The sequence below is a fragment of the Octopus sinensis genome, linkage group LG5 (genome assembly GCF_006345805.1).
Source record: "Octopus sinensis linkage group LG5, ASM634580v1, whole genome shotgun sequence".
NCBI lineage: Eukaryota > Metazoa > Mollusca > Cephalopoda > Octopoda > Octopodidae > Octopus > Octopus sinensis.
In genome coordinates, this window is record NC_043001.1 from 113342742 (window position 1) to 113360401 (window position 17660).

Sequence of the window (17660 nt, forward strand, 5' to 3'; positions counted from 1 at the left end):
GGGGTGGAGGGGAGAGAGAGAGAGGGAGAGAGAGAAAGAGGGAGAGAGAGAAAGAGGGAGAGAGAGAGATCGAAAAAGCGAGAGAATAGGAGAAAAAGGAGAGGAGGAGAGGAGAAAGAGCAGGAGAGGAGGAAGAGTAGGAGAGGAGAGAGGAGGAGAGAGATGGAGTTGGAGGGAGAGAGAAAGACAGCGAGGGAGAGAGGTGGAGAAAGACGGAAAGGAGTGGAGGGAAGGAGGAAGAAAGTAAGCGGGGAGGGAGGGAAATAGAGGGAGAGAAGGAGGTGGCGAGAAAGTAGAAGAATCGCCTTTTTTGTTTATCGACTCCGAAATAATGAGAAATAAACGTCGTCATTTGAACACCGGCTGAAATAAGGTCACTGTTTCTTAAGTGCGTGCATGCGTGCATGTGTGTGTTGGGTGAAATTCCAACTCCCGAAGAATCTGTGAAAACAAAGGAGTCGCAAAAATTACCATATTAAATAAAGTTTGAGATGCTTTTAAACTTCTTATAATTTGTCAAAGACCGTGTCGAAGAAAGAATAATTGTATGAATGCAATTTGCATGTTGTTTCTCTCATTAATAAAGCGGAAGTTGAAGGCGGGGAGATATAAGAATCGTTACCGCACCGAGCAAATTGCTTAGCAGCATTTCGTCTGCATTTACATTCTGGGTTCAAATTTCACCTTTCATCCTTTTGTGGTCGATAAAATAAGTACCAGTTGAACATTGGGGTCTATCTAATCTACTTTCACCATCCTCGCAAATTACTGTGCCAAAATTTGAAGTAAGTATATCAATAGACGGTTAGACTTAGCGGCATTGCGTCCGCTTTTAAGTTTTGAGTTCAAATTCCGCCATAGTCGATTTTGTCTTTCATCCTTTCTGGCCGATAAAATAAATATCTGCTGAGGCCTGGGGTTGATGTAGTCGACTTACTTCCATTCACCCCCACTGAACTTGCTGGCCTTGTGCCAAAATTTAAAACCAATAAAGGGGAAGATGAGTCAAATTACCAGAACCGTTATATCATCGGACAAAATGATTCGCGGGGTTTCTTACGGCTTTTTGTTGCGTTCTGAGTTTACCTATCTATCTATCTATCTATCTATCTATCTATCTATCTATCTATCTATCTATCTATCTATCTATCTATCTATCTATCTATCTATCTATCTATCTATCTATCTATGTCTATGTATCTGTCTGTTTATCGGTCTTGCATTGTATATACATGTATATACATATTTAAAAAATCGTCAGGCGAAACTTGAGCACCAGTCAGCTTGAAGTTTATGTACACACACACACACACACCTTCCCCTTCCCCTTCCCAAACATCCACTCTCTCTCCATCCCTCTTCCTCCCCTTCTCTCCCTCTCTCTCCCTCTCTCTCACTCACAAATATACACCCCTCATACATTCCCCACAGCAGGCCTCAATTACTTGACCAAAGCAGAAAATGGTGGAAAACAGACCGGAGTTGATAAATAATTGAATCTAATGAGGATGCAAAACTGGCGCCTTGTTACGCTCGTCTCCGTGTCGAAATATTTGGGTAAAGGAGATATAAAGAGAAAAAAAAATAAAAGCAAATGATGGTGAGTGGTGAAGGTCAAGCCTGGAGCGGATGGGAACTGAGTCGGAGTGGGGATAGCATTTATTTAATACTTGACAGAATATATGACGAGGAGGAAATTAAATGGCGCATATAACTGTGATATTGTCTGTGTCGGCATACGTGTTTACTTATGTACCCGTACGTGCATACGTATATAGGAATGTATGTATGTATGTATGTATGTATGTATGTATGTATGTATGTATGTATGTATGTATGTGTGTATGTATGTATGTTTGTATGTATGTATGTAGGTATGTATGTATGTGTGTATGTATGTGTGTGTATATGTATGTATGTGTGTATGTATGTGTGTATGTGCATGTATGTATGTTTGTATCTATGTGTGTGTATGTGTGTGTGTATGTTTGTATGTATGTATGTGTGTATGTATGTATGTTTGCATGTATGTGTGTATGTATGTATGTATGTGTGTGTATATGTATGTATGTGTGTGTGTATGTATGTATGTATGTATGTATGTGTGTATGTATGTATGTGTGTATGTATGTGTGTGTATATGTATGTATGTGTGTATGTATGTGTATATGTATGTATGTGTGTATGTATGTGTGTGTGTGTATATGTATGTATGTGTGTATGTATGTGTGTGTATGTATGCATGTATGTATGTATGTATGTATGTATGTATGTGTGTGTATATGCATGTATGTATGTATGTTTGTATGTGTGTGTATATGTATGTATGTGTGTGTATATGCATGTATGTGTGTATGTATGTGTATGTATGTATGTATGAACCTGGATATATGGAAATTGATACATACATATATATCTATAGATCTATACATGAAGGTGTGTGGTGTGCGGATAAAGGTGTGTGGACATGCAGATGATGGTGAGTGGTGTGGGTGCTGGGACGTGGTCAGTGCTAATATGTGTGGATTGGTGTGGTGGGGTGTGGGTGTGGAATGAGGATGTGAGGTAGAGGTGTGACGTTACGGTTTGGTATGTGGGAGCGGAGTGTGTGAATGTGGGGTGGAGGTGGGAGTATGTGGGAGTGGCGAGTGTAGGTGTGGGTGTTTGGGTGTAAGGTGTGGAGTGTGGGTGGAGGTGCTATCAATGAAGAGAGAAGGTGGGTAGCAATGAAGAGAAGAAGTAAGTGTCAGAGCAAGAGAGGACAGGTGGGTAGGCGTGAAGAGAGAAAGTGTCAGAAGAAGAGAGGAGAGGAAGGGGAGATGAGTAAAAGAGCGAAGAGAGAAGAGTAATTCCTGTTCACGGCGAAGGCAGGAATCCGGATGGCCCCTGTGCAAAGACAATCCGAACACAGGTGTTGTAGTGAATGACCGGTGGAACGAAAGTCTGATGTCTCGGTGGTGCTCCGTGAATCGGTTAGCCAAGTGGCGTCACGTTTGACCGATATATAGAGAAGGGCAGAAAAAGGAGATGCAGTAAATGACGTTGCTAGAAGTGCAGGTAAAGGAGTCGGTGAAAATATGATAGGGACGATGATGGGTGCCTGGGTGGATAGTGTTGTTGGAGTGGTTCAACATTTTAAGTTGGTATAGTTATTAACAGTGATTATCATTATAATCATTATCAAATAAATAACACTGAAGCAAAGTAACACCAAATATATAGTGCGTGTGTTTTTATTGGCTAAACAGGCAAAATGACCATTCCGAAATACAACAATGTCTGTTTCAACACACGATTTCACATAAAAAATCTTGCACAACGAATATATAAAAGTGATTATCATTATTATTGTAATAATTATGCCTGATTATGCCAAAAATACCGCGAGCAGAAACAGCTGTTAGATGAGGAATTGTCTTTATTTTTGTAATCAATAAATAATAATTGATGTTTATCAGTTATCAATTTTATCTCCATTTTCTTATTTATCATTAAAATATGGATAAATCTCGGTTTATTTCTTTCCTTACTTACCATTTATGAGCATTAACACTAATACTCATAATCACATATAGGTAATACACCAGTAATTCACTGGATATAAATATCCCTTGGACGGTTTTTATAACCTCTAATTGAAATCACCTATATATATGCATATGCGTGTGTGTGTGTGTGTGTATAATGGAATAATTACTGTGAAGCATTGTATACAATATAATATATTGTATAAAAGATGCGAAGTAAATGCAAGGTAAATCACCAGAAAACAAATATGTGAATTAATGTAGACTTAACTTGTATTCAATATTTCGGGGTTATGACCCCATCTTCAAGGAATTGAAGACATCGGCAACATTCGTCAATTCCTTGAAAATGGGGTCATAACCCCGAAATACTGAATGTAAGGTAAGTCTACTCTAATTCACATATTTGTTTTCATGTGATTTACCTTGCATTTACTTCGCATCGTCCTGGCCTTATCCACGATCTTTTATACATGATCTTTTATACGCGCTTGTGTGTGTGTGTGTGTGTGTGCATGTGTGTTTGTGTTTGAGTATATAAAGTCATTTTCCATCAAAGGTATTGGAAAAGCAGAGAAAAAGACGAACGGATTACATTGTCAAATATATTACGTTGGGAAAAAACAGGTAAGATGTCGACGATTCGGAAAGTTTTTCCTTTATCGAAACTAGACGTAGAAGAGAGGATATATAAGGCCACAAACACAATCATACACACCCATACTCTCACACAAACACACCCACACACAACTATACTCTTACAAAAACACACCCATACACTCACACAAACACCCCAGCACCCATACTCTCACAGAAACACACCCAAACTCACACACAATCACACCAACACAATGCACACACACTTTAATGTACGCACGCACACACACGCGCACACACACACTCATATAGGAAGTAGAAGAAAAAACGGATGTGTGGTTACGGCCGAGAAAAATCGATTATCTTATTTTCTAGTCATGTTTTTTTTTCATACAAACTAAACTAAACGTCTAATAAGAAATTTAAATTAGCGACGAGGTCAAGGTGTTGCTTCCGGCAGATGAAAAATGAACTCTGTGACGTCTCATTTTCTGTCTATCTTCGTCTAAACAGTCAGAATACATACATACAAGAATACATAAATTTACTAATACACACACACAAACACACACACACACACACGCTCTCACACACAGAAATATATATATATATATATATATATATATGTATGTATGTATGTATGTATGTGTATATTATATATATAATATATATATATATATGTATATATATACACACACAGAAGTATATTCTATTTATGAATATGTCTAGATAAATACGGGTACATGGAGATAAGGGGATGGGTAAAATGTAGGTTGATGGATTGAGTGATTGATGCATAACGCATCCACACGCATATTATGCATGTGTGTCTAATATGTATAGATAATATGGCTAGAAGCTATGCCAAAGGAAAGTGTAAAATGGCCAGAGTGAGATGTGTGTGTATGGGGTGTGTGTGCATGTGTGTGTGTCCGTGTGCGTTCGCGCACGTGTGTGTGTGTCCATGTCTGTATGTTTATGTGTGTGTGTAAAATATATGTTCATGAAGTTGATGAGGTTGTAGGCGCGCACGCACACACACACACACATATAAACAATGAGTTTATTAGAGACAGAGAGGTTTTAATTCAGGTCACTAATAAAGAGACAGAGAGAGAGGTAGAGAGAGTGAAAGAGAGGAAAACGGAGAGAGAGAAAGCGAGAGAGAAAGATGAGAAAAAGAGAGGGAAAAGGAAGATATGGAAAATTGAGAGATTATTCGCAATGTACAAATACTTACACACTCATACTAATATAAAGGATTCTCAGATAAATTCGTTCGTTTCTTTTTTCCATTTACTTTAATCTTTACTCTCCACTAACACTTTTAAATAACGTTGTTTTCCTTAACTGTCCACGAATTTTTGCCAACAATCCACTTGTGAATGCCTTGACAATAAAAAAATCAGGATTTGACTCGAAGATCGCATCGAGCCACGTTTCTTAGCTTCCATGTCACTGTGGAACTAAATGCCCTGCGGATTGCTGGAGAGCAACCGAAAAGGGCAATAATCTGAAGATGCTATATCAGGAGAATACGGTAAATATGATGGAACTTCTCAGCTGAGCTCCTGATTAGCACTTTTGGTTAAAATAGCGCCGTGCAAGATTACTTTCGTTTCCTGAGTCTCCTCGAATATGAGAAAAAGCTTCTATATTCAATTTTCACTTTAAACCAATCTTGGCTAGCGGTTTGTTATCATAGGGAGATACTTCAAAGTTTTCATATCCGAAGAAAAGATAAGACTCTATTGCTTATACCTGCCAACAGGTAAACAACTGCATGCTATTTACATATTCAAATATGAGATCTGAGTTGTTATACGAGTATAACGAGTATAAATAAGAAGTAATACGGTGTGCAGTTAGACACTTTACAGCTGTTTCAAAAATAGATGGGCAGATAGTGCATTTCCTGCAAATAATCGGCAGTCAACATTATAGTTGCCATCTATTCCATCATTGGAGGAAGAATCTTCACTCCTTTTACCTTCCTTTCCTCTGTGATCAATGCTCACGTAACAATTCATCCCTCATGCTTAAATATATAGTTAACATTCACTGCCCTGATACTAGCTATTCTCCTGTTTATACTTGTATTCTATTATACTCATCCTTGCTCAGCCGAAACACTGCCTTTAGCTAAAATTCCTGCTTCTAGTCGAAGTTCAAGATGGAGTTTTAGGCAGCAAGTCAAACTGAGCACTAATTGTATGTACGTAGTCTCTTACATCATCAGATCTAATATTACCTGAATTATACATATGTATGCGTGTGTATATGTGTGTGTGAGAGAGAGAGAAAGTATGCGTGTATGTGTGTGTGTGTGTGTGTGTGTGTGTGTGTGTGGTGTGTGTGTGTGTGTGTGTGTGTTTACATGCGAATATCGATATATCACTTTATTCCTAAAGGCTGTATGCGTATTTATATTCATGTAGCAATTTTAGCTAGTAACTTCTTAGTTGTTGAATATATTCATAAACGAAGGAGGTCGCACTAATTTAATTATTTTTTCCCCGAATCCCTGCTGAATAAAGGAGATAATTTTAAATAGAAAATGAATACCAGAAAATGGTAAAAGTAGATACGAAACAGGATAAATTTAATGTATGTTAATCTACCAATTAGTTGTAATTTAATTTGAAGGATTATTCAGCTAGTAGAATGTCATTAGAATGTTGGAGAGAATATCTTGCAGTATTTCTTTTGACCATATTTCATCTGAATTCAATTACAATCGATGTCAACTTTGCCTTGCATACGCTCGGATTTAATAAAAAAAAAGTACCAATGCAAGGCGATATATTTGTGGAATTTGTAAGAATTTTGAAATAAATAGCTTGTTTTTCTTCAAGCTCTGTGAGTTCTGAGTCCAAATTCCATAATGACCTACTTGTGAAGCAGACATTACTTGTGGCTCTGTTTCGCGTAACCTCTAAGCATCTTGGGTACGTTTAGCGCAGTACACTTTATTGCAAACATTCGAGATAATCTTCGCTCTGAGAATATCTATTTCTTTACTACCCACAAGGAACTAAACACAGAGAGGACAAACAAGGACAGACAAACGGATTAAGTCGATCATATCGACCCCAGTGCGTAACTGGTACTTAATTTATCGACCCCCGAAAGGATGAAAGGCAAAGTCGACGTCGGCGGAATTTGAACTCAGAACGCAGCGGCGGACGAAATACCGCAAAGCATTTCGCTCGGCGTGCTAACGTTTCTGCCAGCTCCCTCTGAGAATATCGTCCTTATTTCCTCCTACCACAAAAGCCTTGTAAAGGGGGTCTTGTGCAAAACTTTCATTCCTGTCTTAAAGAAAAATGAAAACAAATTTTAGTGTTATAAATTCAACTTAACACAAGCGGGTTCTCTTTTGCTTCTATTGCTTTTATTCCTATCATACACTCACTCTCTCACACACCTACATACGTGCATACACACACAAACACACGCACATACACACATACATCCATATCTAATTCGAAGTGTAAATATATATAGATACATACAAACAAATCTCTCTCTCTCTTTCTATCTATCTATCTGTCTGTCTGTCTGTCTATCTATCTTTCTATCTATCTATCTATCTATCTATCTATCTATCTATCTATCTATCTACCTACCTACCTACCTACCTACCTACCTACCTACCTACATACCTACCTACGTGCCTACCTACCTACCTACCTATCTATTTTATCTGTCTATCTATCTATCTATCTATCTATCTATCTATCTATCTATCTAAATCTATCTATCTATCTATCTATCTATCTATCTATCTATCTATCTATCTATCCTCTCTCTCTCTCCTCTCTTTCTCTCTATCTATCTATCTATCTATCTATCAATCTATCTATCTATCCTTCTATCTATCTATATACTTGTGAGTGTGTGTGGACAGAGAGAAGTACAGGATGATGCAAATGTAGAAGTGTCTTGTATTCTATGTTACTTTATATGACAGGCAATGAGAAGTCTTGCCAATATAATACAATATTAATAGGCAGCACACGTTATTGAGAAGTAGTAAAACTACGGTATGGCAAGATTTCAATATATACATATTTTTATATGCATACGAGCATACATTTATGTATACAGAACAAATATACACCAAACATGCACACATACATATGTTTCTATCTTTCGCACGGCCATATTTGTTTGTGAGTGCATGTGTATGTGTGTATGTGTGTGAGTATATATATATATATATATATATATGGACCACTATATATACACATATATGAATGCATTTACCCATATAAGTTTACACATACATACATACATCCGTAGGTATATACATGCATATATATTTGTGTATATTTTATACCCATGCGTGTATATATATGTGTGTATATATGTATGTATATATTTTTAAGCATACATGCGCATAAATACCTTAGTCGAATGTGCACAAATAAATGCGTGTCTAATATATATATATATATATATATATATATATACACACACCACACACACACATATATATATAATATATATATATATATATATATATATATATATATAACACTTGCATATACTTTGATACTTGATACTTTGATAGGTTTCGGCCATTATTGGCCCAGGCCATGTCTAACTTAATAGCACCACCTGGTGAAGTCTTTCAAGTCAGAATTGGGCACTATGGCCCACTCAAGTAGAGAGTTATTGTTTACAGAGACATATCCGGGTGTAGGGGTTTATCCGGGATTTCTTGAAGAATCTGTCCAAAGACTTCTTGAACCCTATAGGGTCAGTTTCTGTTTTATGCGTTTTGGTGTAATGTTAAAGAGAGCGGGGCCAATGAGGTGAAATAATTGTGCCGTATTGTTGTTATGAGATGAGAGTTGCGATTTTTGTTTTGGGCGGATGGCACGGGGCCCAAGCCTTGGATGTACCTTAAAGGTGATGCCAACATCATTTGGGCCAATGCTGATGAATATTTTCCACATCATGCAGATGATTGTAGCGCTCACGACGACGTTGGAGAGAATAGAGTTTTAGCTTTTCTAGTCGACCCCAATAGCGAGGCCTGTCATGCCATCTATCTTTTTTGTGATTGCCCTTGAGGTGCTTCGACTTTTATGATACCTTGTATTGTGTGGGGAGACCACAGTGGACAACAGTATTCAAGGTGGGGTCGGGCAAAGGTGGAGAAGAGAAGGTATAATGGTGTGGATATCTCTCGAAGGGAAAGTTCTGAGAATCCAGGAACACATTCTGCGGGCCATGTCAACTTTGGTGTTTATATGAGTGGCCCAGCTTACGTTTGTTGTCCACAATTACTCCCAAGTCTCTGATGTTGTTGGACGCCGTGAGAGTTTCACATGTAAGGAAGGGAGTATGGGAGTTTCAGGGCATCCTCCTTTTCCAAAGTGGATTAGCTCAAATATCCTCGTTCAGCAGCATATTGTTTTTTTCTGCCCATTGGATAACAGCCAGTAGATCTGACTGAAGGCATGTCCGGTCACTCGCCTCATTTATGACCTTCTGTAGCTTGGAGTCATCTGCAAAGATTTTATGTGCTGTGCTTGATGATGTCATTAATGTCATTAATGTAATGATGAAAAGAAGTGGGCCCAGCACAGTGCCTTGCGAAACGCCACTACTGACTTTGGCTGGGCTTTGATTTTACCCCTCTTCAACTACAACATGTTGAGATCTGTCTGTCAGGAAACCTTAATCCATTTCAGTAACTTTCCAGAGACACCAATGTTGGATAGTTTTTCAATAGGATCTTGTGATCGACCCTGTCGAAGGCCTTACTGAAATCAAGGTAGATGACACGGTGTTGGAGCCCTCTCCCAAAGCTCTCAAAATGTCCTCAAAGTGATGCAGGAGCTGCGTTAGGCAGTCCCTTCCATACGGAACCCATGTTTGTTGGAGATCAGCCGTCTGTTGCTTTCCAGAAATTGGGTTATTTTGAGATTCACCACCCTCTCAAATACCTTGATGATATGAGAGGTGAGTGAGATCGGACGGTAATTCACTGCAAGGGACTTGTTTCCCTTTTTGAAACTGGGACAACAGACTGGGACAGAAGGTTTTTTGGAATATAGCCCAGCATCAGTGAGTTTCTCCACAGATAGCAAGGGGAGATGCAAGTTGGTGTCGACACACCTTCGTGGACACAAGCAGGGAACCTATCGGGGGGCTACTGCTGAATTGTGTTTATTTCGTTATCGCCGCTAAGACATCAGGGGCCACTAAACGTTATGTCCGATAAGTGTGTTGGGGTTGACATCATATATATACATGTATATCACTATACATACATATATACATATATATGTACATTCATATATATATATGTACGCACTCATATGAACTCTTCCAAAGCGTACCTGCACATCATTCATTCATGAGGTAGACTGGGATAAACTAAAGATATGTTTTCGATCTTCACATGTTTTTTTTAAATCTCTATGCTTATCAAGATCGATCTATCTATCTATCTATCTATCTATCTATCTATCTATCTATCTATCTATCTATCTATCTATCTATCTATATCTATCTATCTCTCTATATCTGTCTATCTATCTATCTATCTATCTATCTATCTATCTATCTATCTATATCTGTCTATCTATCTATCTATCTATCTATCTATCTATCTATCTATCTATCTATCTATCTATATCTGTCTATCTATCTATCTATCTATCTATCTATCTATCTATCTATCTATCTATCTATATCTGTCTATCTATCTATCTATCTATCTATCTATCTATCTATCTATCTATCTATCTATATCTATCTATCTATCTATCTATCTATCTATCTATCTATCTATCTATCTATCTATCTATCTATCTATCTATGTGCATATATATATATACATACACATACATGTAGTGTGTGTGTGTGGGGGGGGTTAAACGCACGTGGACTGTTGGCGATTTTCCCTTATTTTTCCTTATTTCTCTTTGAATTTCTCTGTTTTCGACGAAGAGCTATGCTCGAAACATTAGCAACAACTATCTCCCTCAACCGAGCGTCAACTTAATACATTTCTTGTGCGCGTACTCACGTTCGTTTTTTTTCTTTTTTCTCTGTTATTTAATTGTTTGTTTATTTGAATTGATCATATATATATATATATATCTCCTTTACTTGTTTCAGTCATTTGACTGCGGCCATGCTGGAGCACCACCTTTAGTCGAGCAAATCGACCCGGGACTTATTCTTTGTAGGCCCAGTACTTATTCTATCGGGCTCTTTTTGCCGAACCGATAAGTGACGGGCACGTAAACACACCAGCATCGGTTGTCAAGCGATGGTGGGGGGACAAACACAGACACACAAACACATACAATACATACATATATATATAATATATATATATATATATATATATATATATATATATATTATATATATATATACATATATACATATATACGACAGGCTTCTTTCAGTTTCCGTCTACAAATCCACTCACAAGGCATTGGTCCGCCCGAGGCTATAGCAGAAGACACTTGCCCAAGATGCCACGTAGTGGGACTGAACTGGGACCATGTGGTTGGTAAGCAAGCTACTTACCACACAGTCACTCCAGCTGTATATATATAATATATATATATTATATATATATAATTATATATATATATATATATATATATATATATATATACTTCTATCCTTTATTATCTTGTTCTTTTCATAGAGTGAGTATCGAGCTGGCAGAACCATTACCACGCCGCACAAATGATTAGTGGCATTTCGTCCGTCTTTACATTCTGAGTTTGAAATCCGCTAGGGTTACATCCATTGGTGTCGCTAAAATAAGTACACTTCAAGTGCTGGGGTCGATGTAATTGACTTCCCTCTCTCCTCAAAAGCTATCGAAATTTTGAAACACTTGCTTTGTTCGTTTGTTTCAGTCATTGGATTGCAGACATGACCTAAACCGGTTCCACTACTTACTTCTTGTGTCAGGTACTTATTGTATTGCTTTTTTATTGCCTAACGCGGATGTAAACAGAAGAACACTGCTTACGAAGCGGAGAAATAGAACTAAAACACCAAGGCTTGCTCATTTATACATACATACATACATACATATGCATATATGTTTATATATATAATGTGTGTGTATATATATATATACAATTAAGGGAATGGAACTAGTAAAATGTAAGCTACTGATGTTTCTTAACTAACTGTAGCTTATTACGCAAGCGTTGCGCAATGAACTCGTCCTAGCGTAGCTAATCATTAGGCTCTGAATACCTGAAAGAAGTTTATATTGCCGCACAGAATTTATGTCTCTGTCTCCATCTGTCTGTCTGTGTCTCCTACTCCACTCTCTCTCTCTCTCCTCTCCCCTCTCTCTCTATACATATAAAATTAGAAAAAATCCCCACCTTTTATCAATTCAAAATGAATAATTAAATTACACCATCGAGAAAATTACATATAATAGGAAATTAAAAATTAAAATAACAATAAAATGTAAAGATTAAGTAAATTGCAAAAGTAATAATAATAATAATGTATATAATAGGTTTGGATTATATTCCCTGAAATAATAATTATTATATATATATATATATTATGTGCGTGTGCATGGCCTACTGGTTAGGCTGTTGTGTGTACGATTGCAAGGTCGTGGGTTCGATTCCTGTACCTGGTGATCTGTTGTGTCTATAAGCATGGCACTCCATTTCACACTGCTTAAATTTACTCAACCACGTCTTCCAGCTGGTTCAAAAACGGGACGTTTATGTTTGCATATTAGCTGCCAGCCTATAATCAATGACGATGGCTTGATGTCACACACACACACGCTCACGCACAAGTACTGATTGTCCTTACTGTCTCTAATGTCTGCAGCAGAGGAGTTTAAATTAGGAAAATTCCCTTACTACATATTATTACGCAATTCGATGGATTCTCTGATTCTCTTGTTGTTGACAAGAACGAAAAAGAACATAAGAAAATCTGGTGGCCTGGAAAACACCACTCTGGAAATGGGGGATAGGCGTCGTGAAGAACACATTGGCGGACTTTGGACATACGCAGAATAAATGGATATCTTGGAAAAACTACAAAGACAAGTGTGACATTATAACTATAGAAGGGGGAAGATGAGCGTGCAACGAAAACAAGTTTATACAGTTAATGTTTCATGGTTACCTAATGAAGGTGCATAGATCAGTGGTTAGAGCGTCAGGATAACATTCACTAGGTAGTGAGTTCGTTTCCCGGATCGGGCTGTGTGTTGTGCCCTTGAGCAAGACACTTTATTTCACATTGCTCAGCTGTAGAAATGAGTTGCCTTCCTCTTGGTTAACATCGGTGGGGTAGAGAAGTGAGGCTGGTTTGCACGAGCGACTGCTGGTCTTCCACAAACAAGCTTGCCCGTACCTTTGTGGGTAACTTTCTAGGTGCAATCGTATGGTCATTCGGGCCCGAAGTGGGGGTCTTTATTCTTCATGGGTACCTCTAGGAAGAGCTGAGTAAAGAATGTTTTTCTGGTGCATGTTGTGAAAATAGAACCAACGAGGCTGAAATTCCTCTTGGGTTTTCTTCCTCGAACGATATTACGTGGTAGAGCTAAAGTGATACCGCTATTAGACATCGAGGCAAAAGTTATGCATTATTGTGGCATGCTATGACAGCACGCAACTCGTGCCTTGTGGAGTATGCCTGCTGGCACAACCTAGATGAGGTTGAAATTCCTCTTGAGTTGATGCACATTGGGTTTTCTTCCTCGAACGATATTACGTGGTAGAGCTAAAGTGATACAGCTATTAGTCATCGAGGCAAAAGTTATGCTCTACTGTGGCATGTTCTGATAGCACGCAACTCATGCCTTGTGGAGTATGCCTGCTGGCATAACCTAGACACGAGCATCTTTGCCTATGAAGAAAAATAACAACACACCAGCCTTAATGTAATAAAATCAAAACCCAGTTGCATCCTGTGTTTATTTTTCCGCAACGAGGGTGATAAAGGACAAGAGAGGGGTGTAAATAAAGAAAAACAGACACCCAGACTTCTGCACGCTACTAATGACTGGAAGGTGCCGCTGGATATAAGATAAAATTAATTGCATTTGTTTTCAGAAAGCGATACCCCCAATTAGAAGCAACGCCCTAAATTTCATTTAAAATGTCCTTATTCTAGAATTAGCGATGTTTACGGAAGACAATATTGAGTGAATTGATAAAAAAAAGCGCTTAAAATATAAAGCACTTAAAGAATCATATAAGCTACACTGATGGCAGTAAACTGTACATCCAGTAGAAGTGAGATGTAATATAGTTGTAGTTACATCCAATATGTTTTACGTGGATGGCTTTGAACTTAGAAAGGACAGTGGATTTCCTTAAGGCGGCGAGCTGGCAGAAACGTTAGCACGCCGGGCGAAATGCTAAGCGGTATTTCGTCTGCCGCTACGTTCTGAGTTCAAATTCCGCCGAGGTCGACTTTGCCTTTCATCCTTTCGGGGTCGATAAAATAAGTACCAGTTATGCACTGGGGTTGATATAATCGACTTAATCCCTTTGTCTGCCCTTGTTTGTCCCCTCTGTGTTTAGCCCCTTGTGGGTAGTAAAGAAATAGGTACAGTGTTACGTGAGCTTGGCGGAGATGGAGAGATGTAGAAATTGCTTCATATAGTAGACGTAGAAGTTCTCATGGAGGTATCATGGTGAGAACTTTTGCTAATAGATAATAACAACACAATTTATACCCAAATTATTTCTTCATTGATATAATTACGTATTGATTTCCTCAACTAAGTTTACATTAAATAAAGTTTGTTAATTTTATTGATATTCTATTGCATAGCCTTTAGTTTCTATTTAATGACCCCTGTGATATGGATCATCCCATTAACCAAACCCTATAACATTTTACCCTTGCTATATCCCCCATTAATTTGAAATCAGATGTAGTCTCGCAACCTCTGGATATTGTCTTGGAATTTACTTCTTTACCATTTCTTACTATTATTTACTATTCTATTATTTTATTTTACTTTTTCACATGTTTGATTCTTACCATTATGGACTCTCTGATGAAGCTTTGGGGTTCAATTATTGTCCAACTTCTGTTCAACCATTGTACAGTCTCTGTATAATATTTGTATAATATCGATATGATGTGTCAACTTTGACATGGTGGACCCCAAAGTAGAAACAGCCATAAGAATAACATTTTATTCACTCATTTATTCTTATTTATTGATACATATGACTGTAATTAATAAATAGATGTAAAATAAATAGATGTATGTCTGTCTGTCTGTCTGTATGTATGTATGTATGTATGTATGTATGTATGTATGTATGTATGTATGTATGTATGTACGTATGTATGTATGTATGTATGTATGTATGTATGTATGTATATCTATATTATGTATGTATGTATGTATGTATTTATCTATCTATCTATCTATCTATCTATCTATCTATCTATCTATCAATCTATCTATCTATCTATCTATCTATCTATCTATCTATCTATCTATCTATCTATCTATCTATCTATCTATATCTCTCTCCTCTCTCCCCCCTCTCTCTCTCTCTCTCTCTTTCTATATATATATATATATATTTATATAGGACCATTTCATGGTAAACTTAAGTAATACTAAATAATTAGGGTTCAGCAAAGATTTGCTTTACCACATACCGAAGTTTAGAAATAGCAGCCAAAAGACGTTAGCTATTTCTTCTACTTTAAAAAGGGACTCCCAGAAAAACCAAAATACTTGAAAACAATCCACACAGGCAGAGAGGAAGAAGTAACGAAAATCAATCAATATCTGGTCACCTATGGACGCGCGTTTCGGAATTAGGTTGGAATGAAGAATATAGAATTATGCTTTACGAACCGTTTTCCTCTTCAGCATAGGACCCCATCAATAATTAAATATTGAAATATTAAATTCGAAGGTAGTGGAATAATTGAACATATCTCTCCACCTAACGGTATCAGGTGCCCCTTTTTAAAGTAGAAGAAATAGCTAAACGGTATGTGGTAAAGCAAATCTTTGCTGAACCCTAATTGTTTAGTATCCATCCATATATATATATATATATATTTATATATATGTGTGTGTGTGTGTGTGTGTATAAATGTATGTATATATATATATATATATATGTATATGCATTTACATCTATATGTACACACGCATACATGCATACACACATACACATATACACGCATACACAAATACACACATACACAGATACACTCATACACACACCGATCTTCTACTATTGCACTAGCTTACACTATTCTCTAATTCGTATACTTCTATAGCAATCTGAGTACATTCTGTATTGGTGTGGCATTCCTGAATAATCTAATCTAATTTTAGACAACATTTTTCACTTAGAGACTCTCTGAATCCGCACCCACTAGTCTAGACTAGTGTCGAGGTAGCTGAGAAGGACTCCAGAAAAATGCTTTAGAAAAGAATCTCTTACTGTTATTCTTGTCTGTAGGTCTATCATTACTAACGGTGGTGATGTTGTTGACGCAGTCTTAACGTTCACGCTGACATCGACCACTCGAATTCAATGATCTCACAGCTAAATTAAATATTGATACAACCAAGACAAATTACGAATACAGAGTTAAAGATATCGCAGTAATGGTAGCTTATCATAACGTACATGTCATCATATCGTTTATTAATGAGAATAACTGATGTTGTTATTCTATGTAGTTTTACGCCGCTTACACGAATCTCTCGTATCAGTTGATAGCGCATAGTCGCGTATATACACGTTACCCAACCCTGCTATGGCTCCAAGATAGACTACTTCACCTGGTTTCTTTGTCTCACACCGAAATGGCGTGTAGCTGTAATACAGTTTAAACATATTAACCACTTCCCCCCTACAGAGGCTCTGTCTCCAATCGTAAGTGTCTTACTGGAAAAAAAAAAAAAAACATCATCCAGGAAAGTTGATCTAAGGAAATTCTAGTTTACTGCACTTCATAACTGGAAGAAAAGCGCAGTTAATTACACAGCCTTGCCCATCTCTCTCTTACACTCTCTCTCTCCCTCTCTCTCCCTATCTTTCTTTCTTTCTCTCTATCTTTCTTTTTCTATTTCCCTTTCTCTCTGGTTCTCTGTTTCTTTCTCTTTTCGTATACATACATGCACACATACGTACACACATATTTATACTTCTCTGTATATGTAGCTGGTTAGCTAACCTCGTACAGGCTTCCATAGAACCTTGTATCCCCCTCTCACAGTATACACACACACACACAAACATATATATATATATATATATATATATACATATATCAAATAAGAGTGTCCATCATATCTATAATTATATATATATATATATATATATATATATATGAATATATTCACATGTACACACATACATATATCTGTGTAATTTTGTGTGTATTTGTGTATTTCTGCCCATGTGTATGCTTGGCAAACAGTCCTGGTTGCTTATGTCCAAGTAGCATAGCGAATCGGCAAAAATGAAATCGATGGAATAAGTATCAGAATTCAAACAAGTACTT